The 10,822-nt window shown below is 42.0% G+C and overlaps 1 long non-coding RNA gene across 1 annotated transcript; it reads left to right on the forward strand.

Annotated features, from left to right (window-relative positions):
- Positions 1 to 91: 91 nt before the first annotated feature.
- Positions 92 to 9,453, forward strand: LOC128781250 (uncharacterized). The gene is made up of 3 exons (XR_008427190.1): positions 92 to 276; positions 1,433 to 1,535; positions 7,712 to 9,453. It is a non-coding gene; the product is annotated as an uncharacterized lncRNA (long non-coding RNA).
- Positions 9,454 to 10,822: the final 1,369 nt, after the last annotated feature.

Genomic DNA, 10,822 nt, shown 5'->3' on the forward strand with positions numbered 1-10,822 from the left:
GCGGGGATTGGGTGGAAGCCGCGAAGGTCCCGCCCCATACTCGAAGCCAAGGGGCGGGCCGAGCCTGCGCTCTGTTGGGACCCCCGCCCCACCTCTTGCGGGCATCCTGGGCTCGGGGCTGGGCCCTGGTGTGCGGGCCTGGGAACGGCTCGAAGGTTACGGGTTGAACCGTCCAAGCCCTGCCTCGCCAAAGAAAACTACTTGCTGCAGGCCGAGCCCTGCGCCCAGGCTGGGGCCTCGGCTGGGTCTCCGGCCGGCCACGCTCCGCCTACACAGGTACCTAACCCTTTAGGGTGGGCGCGGGAAACGAAGGTTCAGACCTTTATGCCCAACTTGTTCAAGAATTGGCGACCTGTTTCCCTTCCTCTACTAGCCCCAGCTCTGGTTTACCAGCTGCTTCGCCTCCCTCCCTAGTTCGACCTTTATGGAAACCCCAATTAAGAAGTTACACCAGCGCCTTATAAAGGCTCTTATTGTTCAGCCTGTGTCCTAGTAAGGGAACAACTACACTGGTACCATCTGAACCTTGCTTAACCTTCATCCACTAAGGCTGAAGTTTGCCCAGCGTAGACTTGCTGCAGGTTTCTGCGTCATCCCGGGCCTCCCTACCCTTCTGCCGGTCTTCATGATGCCTGAGGTCCTTTAAGCCCCCAGAGATGCTCACACTGCAAGTTTGGGGTTGATCTGATGTCTTAACTGTCGCGCCAAAAAATGGAGTTTTCAAGCAGAGTGGAGCTAGGCAAATTCTAGAAGGGAAAACATAATATAATTAACTTTGTTGTTCACAGGTTAACCTATTCTACATTTACCTCCTGAAATAAAATTGACTGTTTCATTTCAAATACACTTTATTTTTTGTTAAAAAAAAACACCCCAAGAACCCAACAGTTTACAATGGCTTTAACTAGAGATCGAATATAAAGAACCGTATTTCAGATTAACATGTCTTTACAGGTCCCAATTCTTTATCTATCTTTCCTCACTCCCTTTGGTGAAATCTGACCTGAATGGAACTGAAGCTATGTATAACTGGATATTCACTTGGTGTGAATATTCATAAATTTTCTGCAGAAGTACTAATGTTTGATTACAATGCAGTTGCTGGAGGTGTTGCAAAATATTCAACAGACACGCCTTTGCATTAAAAGTTCTGAATTCTGAAATTTATTGGGCCAAAAAGTCTCAGATAAGGGATTGTAAACGTATTAGTAATTGCTGAAGCAATAAAGAACTTAGGTACTGTGTTGTGAATGTTAAAATTTGCTTATTTTTAAACAGTAATAAAAAGCTAAACCTTCATTGAACTTTTTTCTCCTAGTGAATTTTAGCACCTCTGGAAAAGTTTATGCATGTTTAATGCCTGTTGGGGGCATAGAATTTAGGGTCACTTAGCTTCACTGCCATTCTCCTAGTCTTGATATTTATTTAAAAGGAAACAAGATATCTCTGTAAAGACTTCTGGATTCTTGGAAAAAGAAAAAAACTGTGGGACTGAATGAAGTTGAACAGAGACTAGAATTTGCAGGAGAAAAAAGGTAACTTTTAAAATATACTAATAAACAGACACACCAGTAAGCCCCCAAACCATATATTTATAAGTAATTTTTCTTCGAAATGCATAATATAGCTTTTAATGATAGATTCCAAATTATATTATGTTCAGGTTAAATTTGAACTAGTCTGCATTTCTTTGAATGGGGTGGGAGATACTGTCTAGTGAGAAAGATGTTTCAGGCACATAAAGGATGTGGATAATAAAAATTTGTCACAAGAGTATAAATTGTAGCTCTTTAAGTCCCACCATGAAAAGTTTAAAAATCTGAAGGTTTACATTTTGATCTGCATAGCTAGCTTACTGCTAAAACTTATGACTCTAAGAAGTAAAGAGGTATAGTATAAGTAGCTCTAATCTATGGGACATATCTTTAACCTACTTTTATTTGGATGCATAAAATGAACATATTGAAGACATTGATCTCTTACTTTTTGTAATGGGGGTGGGGGAGCAATAGAGGGGTGGTCCTTTTAGGAAGCAGCCAAAGCAAATTAAAACATGTGGAGTGCAAAGAGGTCAACCTGATATTGACAGTTAGCCCACTACCAATAGCAGATGAATGTGCAGAGGCCTCTCTTTAGAACTAACCATTGGTTTGGTTGCCGTTTATGATATTTACTCTATATATTTAGTATATAAAAATTGACTTCCAGCCCTGGCCAGTTAGCTCAGTTGGTTAGAGCATTGTTCCCATGTGCCCAGGTTGTGGGTATGATCCAGGGTCAAGATACAGCTAAGAATCAGCCAGTGAATGCATAAATAGTTAGAACAACAAATTGATCTTCCTCTTTCTCCCTTCCCCTCTCTCTAAAATCAATTTTAAAAATTGATCACCAAAATTCTAGGGAAGAGTTATGATAACTATGATGTTTTTATATCTCAGAAAAATTCCTTATTACTAAACAGAGCATAATATTTTTTAAAATGTGAATTGAATTTATTGGGGTGACATTGGTTCAAAAAACTGAAGCAGCACATAGAATAGGAAATCCTAAGGCACTGCAGCTGTCATCAGTCAGCATCGTGATTTCTGAGAATGTCCTTGTGACACCTGATGGTAATTAGCATTGTGGATTCCTCCCCAAGTGGGCAATCGAGGAGGATTGTGGGAAATTGCATGTATAGAAACTTAAGTAAAAACCCTATAAATCCTGTAACTATTTAATAGAAGAGAGCCACTTGCTCCCTTATTTGGGGATAATGAAGCTGAGAGAACCAAGGCAGAAGCTACTACCCCTTTGGTTCCTATAAGACGGGGTATCAAACTCATTTTCACCGGGGGCCACATCAGCCCCCTGGTTGCCTTCAATGGGCCGAATGTAGAGCTCCTTGCCCCTAGTTAAGGAGTAGCTACATTTATACAGTCCTAAAATTACATTCGGCCCTTTGAAGGCAACTGTGAGGCTGATGTGGGCCCTGGTGACAGTGAGTTTGACACCCCTGCTATAAGACATGAGGACTTTGGGAGTTGGGGTGATTTTGACTTTGGAATTCATATGATTAGAGTCCCTATCCCTTTTTTTTCTTTTTCTCTTTTCTCCTGATGATTAGGCCAAGGCCTGGGAATAAGGAAGGGGTTAGTTTAGGAGCAAAGAAAGAATTCACTTGGCTCTGGTTATATTTTGCTTGCTTGTTTGTTTTGTTGGTTAGGTTCCACTTATAGGTGAGATCATATGGTATTTGTCTTTCACTGCCTGGCTTATTTCCCTTAGCATAATGCTCTGTGGTTCCATCCATGCTGTCGCAAGGGTAGAAATTGAGAACAAACTGACAGTAACCAGAGGGTAGGTGGGAGGGGATAATGGGGAAAAAAGTGGGGAAGGGTTTTCAGGAACATCTATAAAGGACACATGGACAAAACCAAAGTGGGGTAGGATCAAGGGTGGGAAGTGGGGATGGCTGGGGTGGGGGGAGTGATGGGGGGAAAATGGAGACATCTATACTTCAACAATAATTTTAAAAATTTAAAAATAAAATAAAATTTTGATAATTTGTTCATGAAAAGATAGAAAAAGAAAGAAAGAATTCACTTGGGACTTTTGAGATGTTCCCTAACATAGTGTAATGATGCGCTTTCTCTTTTTGCCTGACCACTTCAGCTACAGGAAGATATGGGGCCATTTCAGGATTTGGTCTATCTCTAATTAATGGGTTCTGATTGTCAGGTTTTGCACTTATTTCCCTGGATATTTTGATGGTCAGTATTGGCTCTGGAGGGTGTCCCTGGTTTTAGGCTTTCTCCTGTTTCACAGAGGATTTGTCGATTATGATGCCAGAAACTTTTGCTTGCTTTGCTTATCTCTGTGTGTTCAGTTCTTTGTTCCCGACCACTGAGAGCCTGGACCCAGTCTCTGTCTGCAGCAAAACCATACAGGTTTCAAGTACACAACTCGGTAAAACGTCATCTGCACACGGCAGCATGTGCCCATTGCCCCAAGCCAAGTCCCTTTCCGCCCGTTTTCACCGCCTATACCCACCTTCACCTAGCCCCCCCTTTCCCTCTGGCTGTCACCACACTGTTGTCTGTGTCTATGTGTTAGGTACACGTTTTTTGCCTAAACCCTTCATCATCTTTCCAAGAAAATAGCATTTCGCACTATAGCTGAGACACCAGAGTACATAAATATTGACATTTAGTGCATAAATATTGTAGTTTTCATATATATTATGCTTCTGAGAAACCAATGTAATCTAGTAAACTGGAAGTATCAATGTTCTTAGTTCTTTTTACTAGCAAGAATCTAAATCGTCACTTCACAGTTATGAGGGAAAAAAGAACTCACAAATGTAAAATTTAATATGAATATTAATAACAATAGGTTTATCTAGGGTAAGTGGAGGCAGTCTGGCTTCCTCACCCAGGTGTCTGGGTAGCTAAGGGAGGCAGTGTTCCCATAGCCTGGAGGGGCCTGATAACCAGTGTTCTCATAGCCTTGACACTGGGTCTGATAAACTGTTCCCATAACATGAAGTGGGCTCGAATGCGCAAAATTGTTATGTTATGTAATGTTCTGGCAGTTTTCCGCCTTTGTTCCCCTCTAGCTCTTAAACAGTTAGGGACTCCCTGCTGGGGGCAATGATGAGAGACACATGCAAGGGGACAGGTGCCATAATGGGTGACACTCTGGGGAGCAAGGGCCATGACATGAGACATGCAGATAGACACGCAGCTTGCAGTGTGCCTGGCTCACCCACCCGTGAATAAAGGCATGCCAGACCTCCCAACGGCTCTGGATATTTTCCATCTGCACGAATCCCGTGAACCTGCCAGGCCTTGAAGGGTCACAACAGTTTATAAACTACATATTGCATAATATTCATGTTAATGTGTATTAGGGGATTTTTCCAATATACAGTATATAGCATCCAAAAAATAAGAAATGATGCATATGTATCCTCAAAAGGACCCCAGTACTATTCAGTTTCATTTTGAATAGCTATGCTATAGTGTACAAAAATGGTACTGTGGCCAGCCCTCTAGTGAAACATCAGTGGGGGCTAGTTAACAGACCATATGTTTCTATACAAATTATATTATCAAGAATCTCACTTTGAAAAATCATCTGAGAAAATGGTCTCATGGAATTGTGGGTGGCCTACCTAATTTTGTTTTGTCATGCTTGCTGAAATTTAAACCTGGCCTTTTTTTACATTTTAGAACTATTTTTCAATTTTTAGTCTTATCAGTCAGCATTGAATGCTTAGGGGAAAATGTTAGATGTTAAATTTTGAAGGTGACTTGTAATTTGGTACCTTTGCAATACACTGAATATTTTGTCTTTAAAACTTGCATTCCATATTACTTTATGCCTCATATTCTGGTAGACACCTTATAATGTTCTTTGCCTATTAAAAGATACATGTACATTTTCTTTTAAGGTATATTGGTGTTGCTTATTTAAAATACTTCTGAGTACTTAATCATCATTCTGGGGTTTGTGTGTTTGTTTCCTGTACTTAGGTATCAAAAAGGATACCATAAACCAAACAGAGGGAACTCCATTCTGGGTTTATGTGGCCCTGGCCGGTGGCTCGGTTGGTTGGAGCATCGTCCTGTGCACCAAAATGTTGCAGTTTTGATCCCCTTTTGGGGCTTGAACAGGAGGCAACCAATCGATGTTTCTCTCTCTCTCTCTCTCTCTCTCTCTCTCTCTCTCTCTCTCTCTCTCTCTCTCTCCCTCTCCTTCTCCTTCTCCCTCTCAAATCAATAAAAACACATCCTTGCATGTGTTGGGAACTGCCCTGCCTGGTTTCAGAAGCTGTAAACCCCCATGGCTAAGGCTGAGTAAAGAGACCTTAGGACCACAAGCCACTGAAGAGAAAAAGCTTATCTCCCTGGCAGGGGTGCCACCTCTACCCCCTTTCACTTCACACTGCTTGGCCCGGGGTGGATGACTGGTTAGCTAATGATGGGTAAGATTCCTCAAAGGAGGGACAACCTAAGACAGGCATGGTTGTGAAGGGGCCCTCAGGGAAGGACTTGAGGGGCTATAGAAAAAGGGGGTGATGGACCCTTGCCCCTCAGCTTTGACATAGCCTGAGTCCTCATTCTGTCTGCCAGAAGTCCCCTAGTCTCTTGGCTGCCTTACTTCGCCTGCCCGACTTAAGCTGAGACAATGATGGAGGTGGGTGCAGCCCTGGGCACGAATGGGCGGTTCCCCAGGGCGATCAGGCCTAAGAAAGAATACATAAAACCCTGTGAAACCTGCTTTGCTAAGAATGCCCTCAATTTTCTGATAAGGGTCCAAACATGAAATGAGTTTGTTTCCCAAAGTTTTATGGCCCTTTAGCTAACTGACCCTGACTCAGAATAAGCCCTCAGGGTTCTTTGAATGTTATCTATTGTTTGATCCTTACTGCCTGACAATGATTGATGACCTTTACCTGTATTCCTGTGCAAATTGAACCCAATAAAAGCCCATTGAGGAACAGGCTCCTGGCCCTTCTCCTCTGAGATATTGGCCACCTCTCCTCCCCAAGCAGATGTCTTGGTAGAATTGTTATCTGTGGCAGATGGGGGTGCTCTGCGGGTTGAGCCACGCCCCCAACACACACACGAGAATTAAAAATAATAATAAAAATGAAAGGGAAGGTGTCATGTTATTGTGTTATTTCATCATGCACCTTCAACAATTTGCAAGTCTTCTGAGCTCCAGTGTTATGTTTCATTTTCTTTTTTGCCTATTATGCATGTGACTAAAATTAAATACTAACAGTTAAAATTAGATTTTAGAAAGGGTAGCAAGGCTGTGAAAAGGTAGAACCAGAGAAGAGTCTTTCATTTTCAAGAAGGATTTCATTACTGAAGTGGCAAAAAAGAGCCTGATGCTCAGGAATTCCTCTCAGAGTCTTGCTGCATTTCTGCTGTCGTTCCTCATTGCAAAAGAAAAGATGAAAACACAGAAGCCCCTGTTGACCAGGACCGGGGCCTTTCTAGGAATGTTATTAATCTTCCACTTACTGTTCACTGAGCCGTCTCACCTGACTTGGAAGACAGCTGGTTTCCATTCCATGCCTTGATTACTTTATATTAAGCAAATTTGATATAATATGGATTTATACAAATATAAACTAAGGTTTATCCTAGGTGCAACTTCTCCAATATATTTAATAGAGGATTCTCTTAAGTAGCAACCTTTCCAGTGTATGGAGCAGCCATTCCGTTTTATCACCACTTTTCAGGAAAATGAATGGCACTGAAAGACACCTTTTCCCACAGTCTGGAGAGTGAATTTTATGAATGAGTTTGAATACTGATTTTAATGCTTACATTTATTGCTTGATACAAAAATGTTTCTGAGGATATATTCCATTTAATCAGGCACCAAAAGAAGAATGTAAGGACTCTTCCTTAGTGATAGTTATTCTCCTGATAAATAGAAACTTGACAACTTCATTAAACTTTTATGGCACGACTTCAAATGACCTACTTTTAGATCAATAAAAATAAATTGTTTTAAAGCACTAACATTAAAGAGACATTATCATATTAGTGTGTGCATAGCAATGTATCAACTGTATTGCTGTTTTATTGAGAAAAACATATTGTATATAAAGTGCTGAGAATGCCTGCGGTGTTGCCTGTGTCTGTTCTGGGCTCTGAGACTTATCTTGATACACAAAACTATTAATACTTTAGGGCTATCATTTTTCCAGGTGCGATTTTGAAGACGAGACTGTAACATCTTTGAAGAAACAATGAACCTACTTCAGAACCGCCTTGAAGAGCCCTGGCCTGCGTGGCTGTGTTTGGTGTGGTCCCGCAAACCGAAAGGTCACATTCCTGGGTTGTGGGCTCCGTTTCCAGACAGAGTGCTTGCAGGCAGTGTTTCTCTCTCACATCGATGTTTTTCTCCTTCTCCCTCCCTTACCTTCTCTCTAATTTTTTTTTTCATTTTTATAAAAGATCGCCTTGAAAAACCTCAAGGTTCTATGGCAGGGCCGTCATAATTCAGAGCATGTGGGGATGCGACAGGCTTAAGTAGTCCAAGCGCTCGTGGTGGGTCTAGAGGCCTGTTTCTACAGCTAACACGTGTGTTTTTGAGACAATCATTCGATCCTTGGGTAGGCCCCAGCATTTTCTGGGGAACAAAATGGTTCTTCTCTCGGCTCCATGGCTCCTCCCGATGAGCTTTATAATGCGTCCCAAAGCGGGGTTCATTGTGACCGAGTCTGTTTCTGGGCAGAAATCCCACGGGAAGGTAAAATGGTCACGGTGTGGTATGATTTGCAGTCCCCCACAGGGAATTTGCAGACATCCTTAGAAAACAACATGGATTTTGGCACCTCTTAGGTCTACTCTCTACTCCTTCATGCACACAGACTCCTGTGGGAACCCTCCTCGGTGGCCTTCCCGTCCTTGTCTCCTCATCCCGGCTGACTGCACAGCCTGTTTCTTCACAGATCTTTTCCACTGTCCCTCCTTTTCTGGTTGTGAACCCTTCTCAGCTGCGATGTCACCCTGAGGGCCTGAGCTACGGAAGTTGTTTAGCTGGGACAGTCGCTGACTGGGCAACTTGATGCACTTGTTAACACTGGCCGCCTACAGCAGTCACTTTTGTGTTAGCATTTCTGGTATTTTAGACTCCTGGTCTACTGTGCATAAGGTCCACGCTTTCTGTTTCATAGAGGCTGACATGAGATTCGCTAAATATGTAAAAGTCTATGCAAATAAGTATTTATGGAGTGTAAGAGGCTATACAAATAAACATTTATTGAGCGCTGTTCCTTGCCCAATACAGTGCAAAATACAAATACAAATCAAAAAGTCAATTCTGTATCTTCCAGTTTCCTGTTTAGATAGGACAGCTCATAGGAGAAGCTTTATGTTAAATCTCTGGTATCCCAGGACTTAAAGTGTGCAATCCAGGTTACTTTGTGTGTGTGTGTGTATCCTATCCTTAATCAATTTGAAAATGTCTTTTTTTTTAATATCTAAGGATGTCTTATGCAGTAAAATGCATGTATTAGACTCTCAATAATAATATTGTGCTTTAAAGAAAATACATAACAGAACATTAACAGTGATTGATTCTGGGTTGTGGGTTAGTGTTTTTCTTCTCATTTACATTTTTCTGTGATGACTTATTTTTCTATAATGACTACTACTTAGTTTACCATTAATCAAAACTGATTTCTTAATAAAAAGCAGATTGACAGTTCTGTGTTCATGTTTTATTTCTCAAATAGGGAAGAAATTTTATTTAACAAGGACAAATATATATTCATGATATTTAACATTATAATTAATTACTTAAAAATTTTTTTTCTATCACAGACTCCTTTAATAACTTGTTAAATGTTATGAAACTTCTCCTTAGAAAAATACACATATTGAAACAAAATGTTGTAAAAAAATTTCTGGAGGTTCACAGATCCCTGAAGCTCATTCATTTCACCCCTCCTAGTTCTGCTCAAAGCATGTGCTACAGTTTCATCAGAACACCGGAGATGCTCGCATGGGGTGCAGTTCCCAGCCTGGCCGGAGACTTTCTGAACTGGAGGCAGGAGTGGGGCCCAGGAATCTGCCTCTTTTTAACAAGACGCTCCTTCACCACCCTCCAAAGACATGGAATGCACAGCAAGTGTGAGAATCTCAGGATCTAGGTGTCTGTTGATCTCATATTCAGAATTTTAAGTAAGAATAGAAAACATTAAAAGAATAAAGACTATCCAGTGCGGGGTCTTGTAATTAAGAATCTGAATGGGAGTTTATCAAGAAGAGGAAGGGACGAGGGGCATGCTGCTGAGGAAGGGGCAGCATTGGACAGAGAGACGCATGGGCACAGTGGACATCTGGGCAGGACCTGGAAAGAGTTAAAGACACTTCGAAGGCTCCTGCAAAATCATGGGCAAGACTGTGTGGTAGTGGCATGTAGAAGCCATGGAGACAGATGAGGAGACAGCCCCAGGCCAACGAAGTACATAAATATGAAGTTGTAATAAAGTCCTTTTAAATGAATTAAAATATTATTTTAACTCATAGTTTAACTTTTACTCGGTGTTAAAAAGACTGTCTAAAGAGGTAAAGTTACGCTGAGATCTGAAGGGTGAATAAGTTACGAGGTGTAGCTTGGTAACCAGATTGTTACCAGGTGAAGATGATTAGAGAGCGCCCTAGATAGAGGGAGCTCACATTCAAGACTTCCAGGAGGCCCTGGCTGGCATGGATCAGTGGGTTGAGGGCCAGCCTGTGAATGGAAATGTCAATGGTTCAATTCCCAGCCTGGATTGTGGGCCAGGTCCCTGGTTGGAGCCAGGTGAGATGCAACCAGTCAATGTTCCTCTCACACATTGATGTTTCTCTCCCTCTCTTTCTCCCTCCCTTCTCCTCTCTCTAGAAATGAATGAATAAATAAAATTTAAAAAAAAAGATTTAGAGGGGACCCACAGAGGGTCCCTGTGGCTGGAGGTCCAAGAACCAGAGGACGTCAAGAAGGCTGGAGGACATCTCTGAGAAGAACCAGAGAAAGGGAGCCAAGAAAAGAGGTCAGAAAGGAGCAAGTTCAGGCAGAAATGTTAACATAGTCCCAACCAGCATGAAGAATCTTAGCTCCAGCTGCTGCTTTAAATGGCCATTCCGACCTATGTGAGTGTGTGTGCCCTGGGAGAGGGGTACTTCAGTCAGCCAGAGTGCGATGTTTCAGTGCTTGCAGGGATAGACTGTCCGCATTGTTCTACAATAACCCGACTAGATTTCTCCGCCAAGAGTTCAAAGAAGGAAAGAAGGAGAGGAAGGAGAGGAAGGAGGGAAGGAAGGAAGGAAGG

This window comes from Desmodus rotundus, chromosome 6, assembly GCF_022682495.2.
Source record: "Desmodus rotundus isolate HL8 chromosome 6, HLdesRot8A.1, whole genome shotgun sequence".
NCBI classification, from domain to species: domain Eukaryota; kingdom Metazoa; phylum Chordata; class Mammalia; order Chiroptera; family Phyllostomidae; genus Desmodus; species Desmodus rotundus.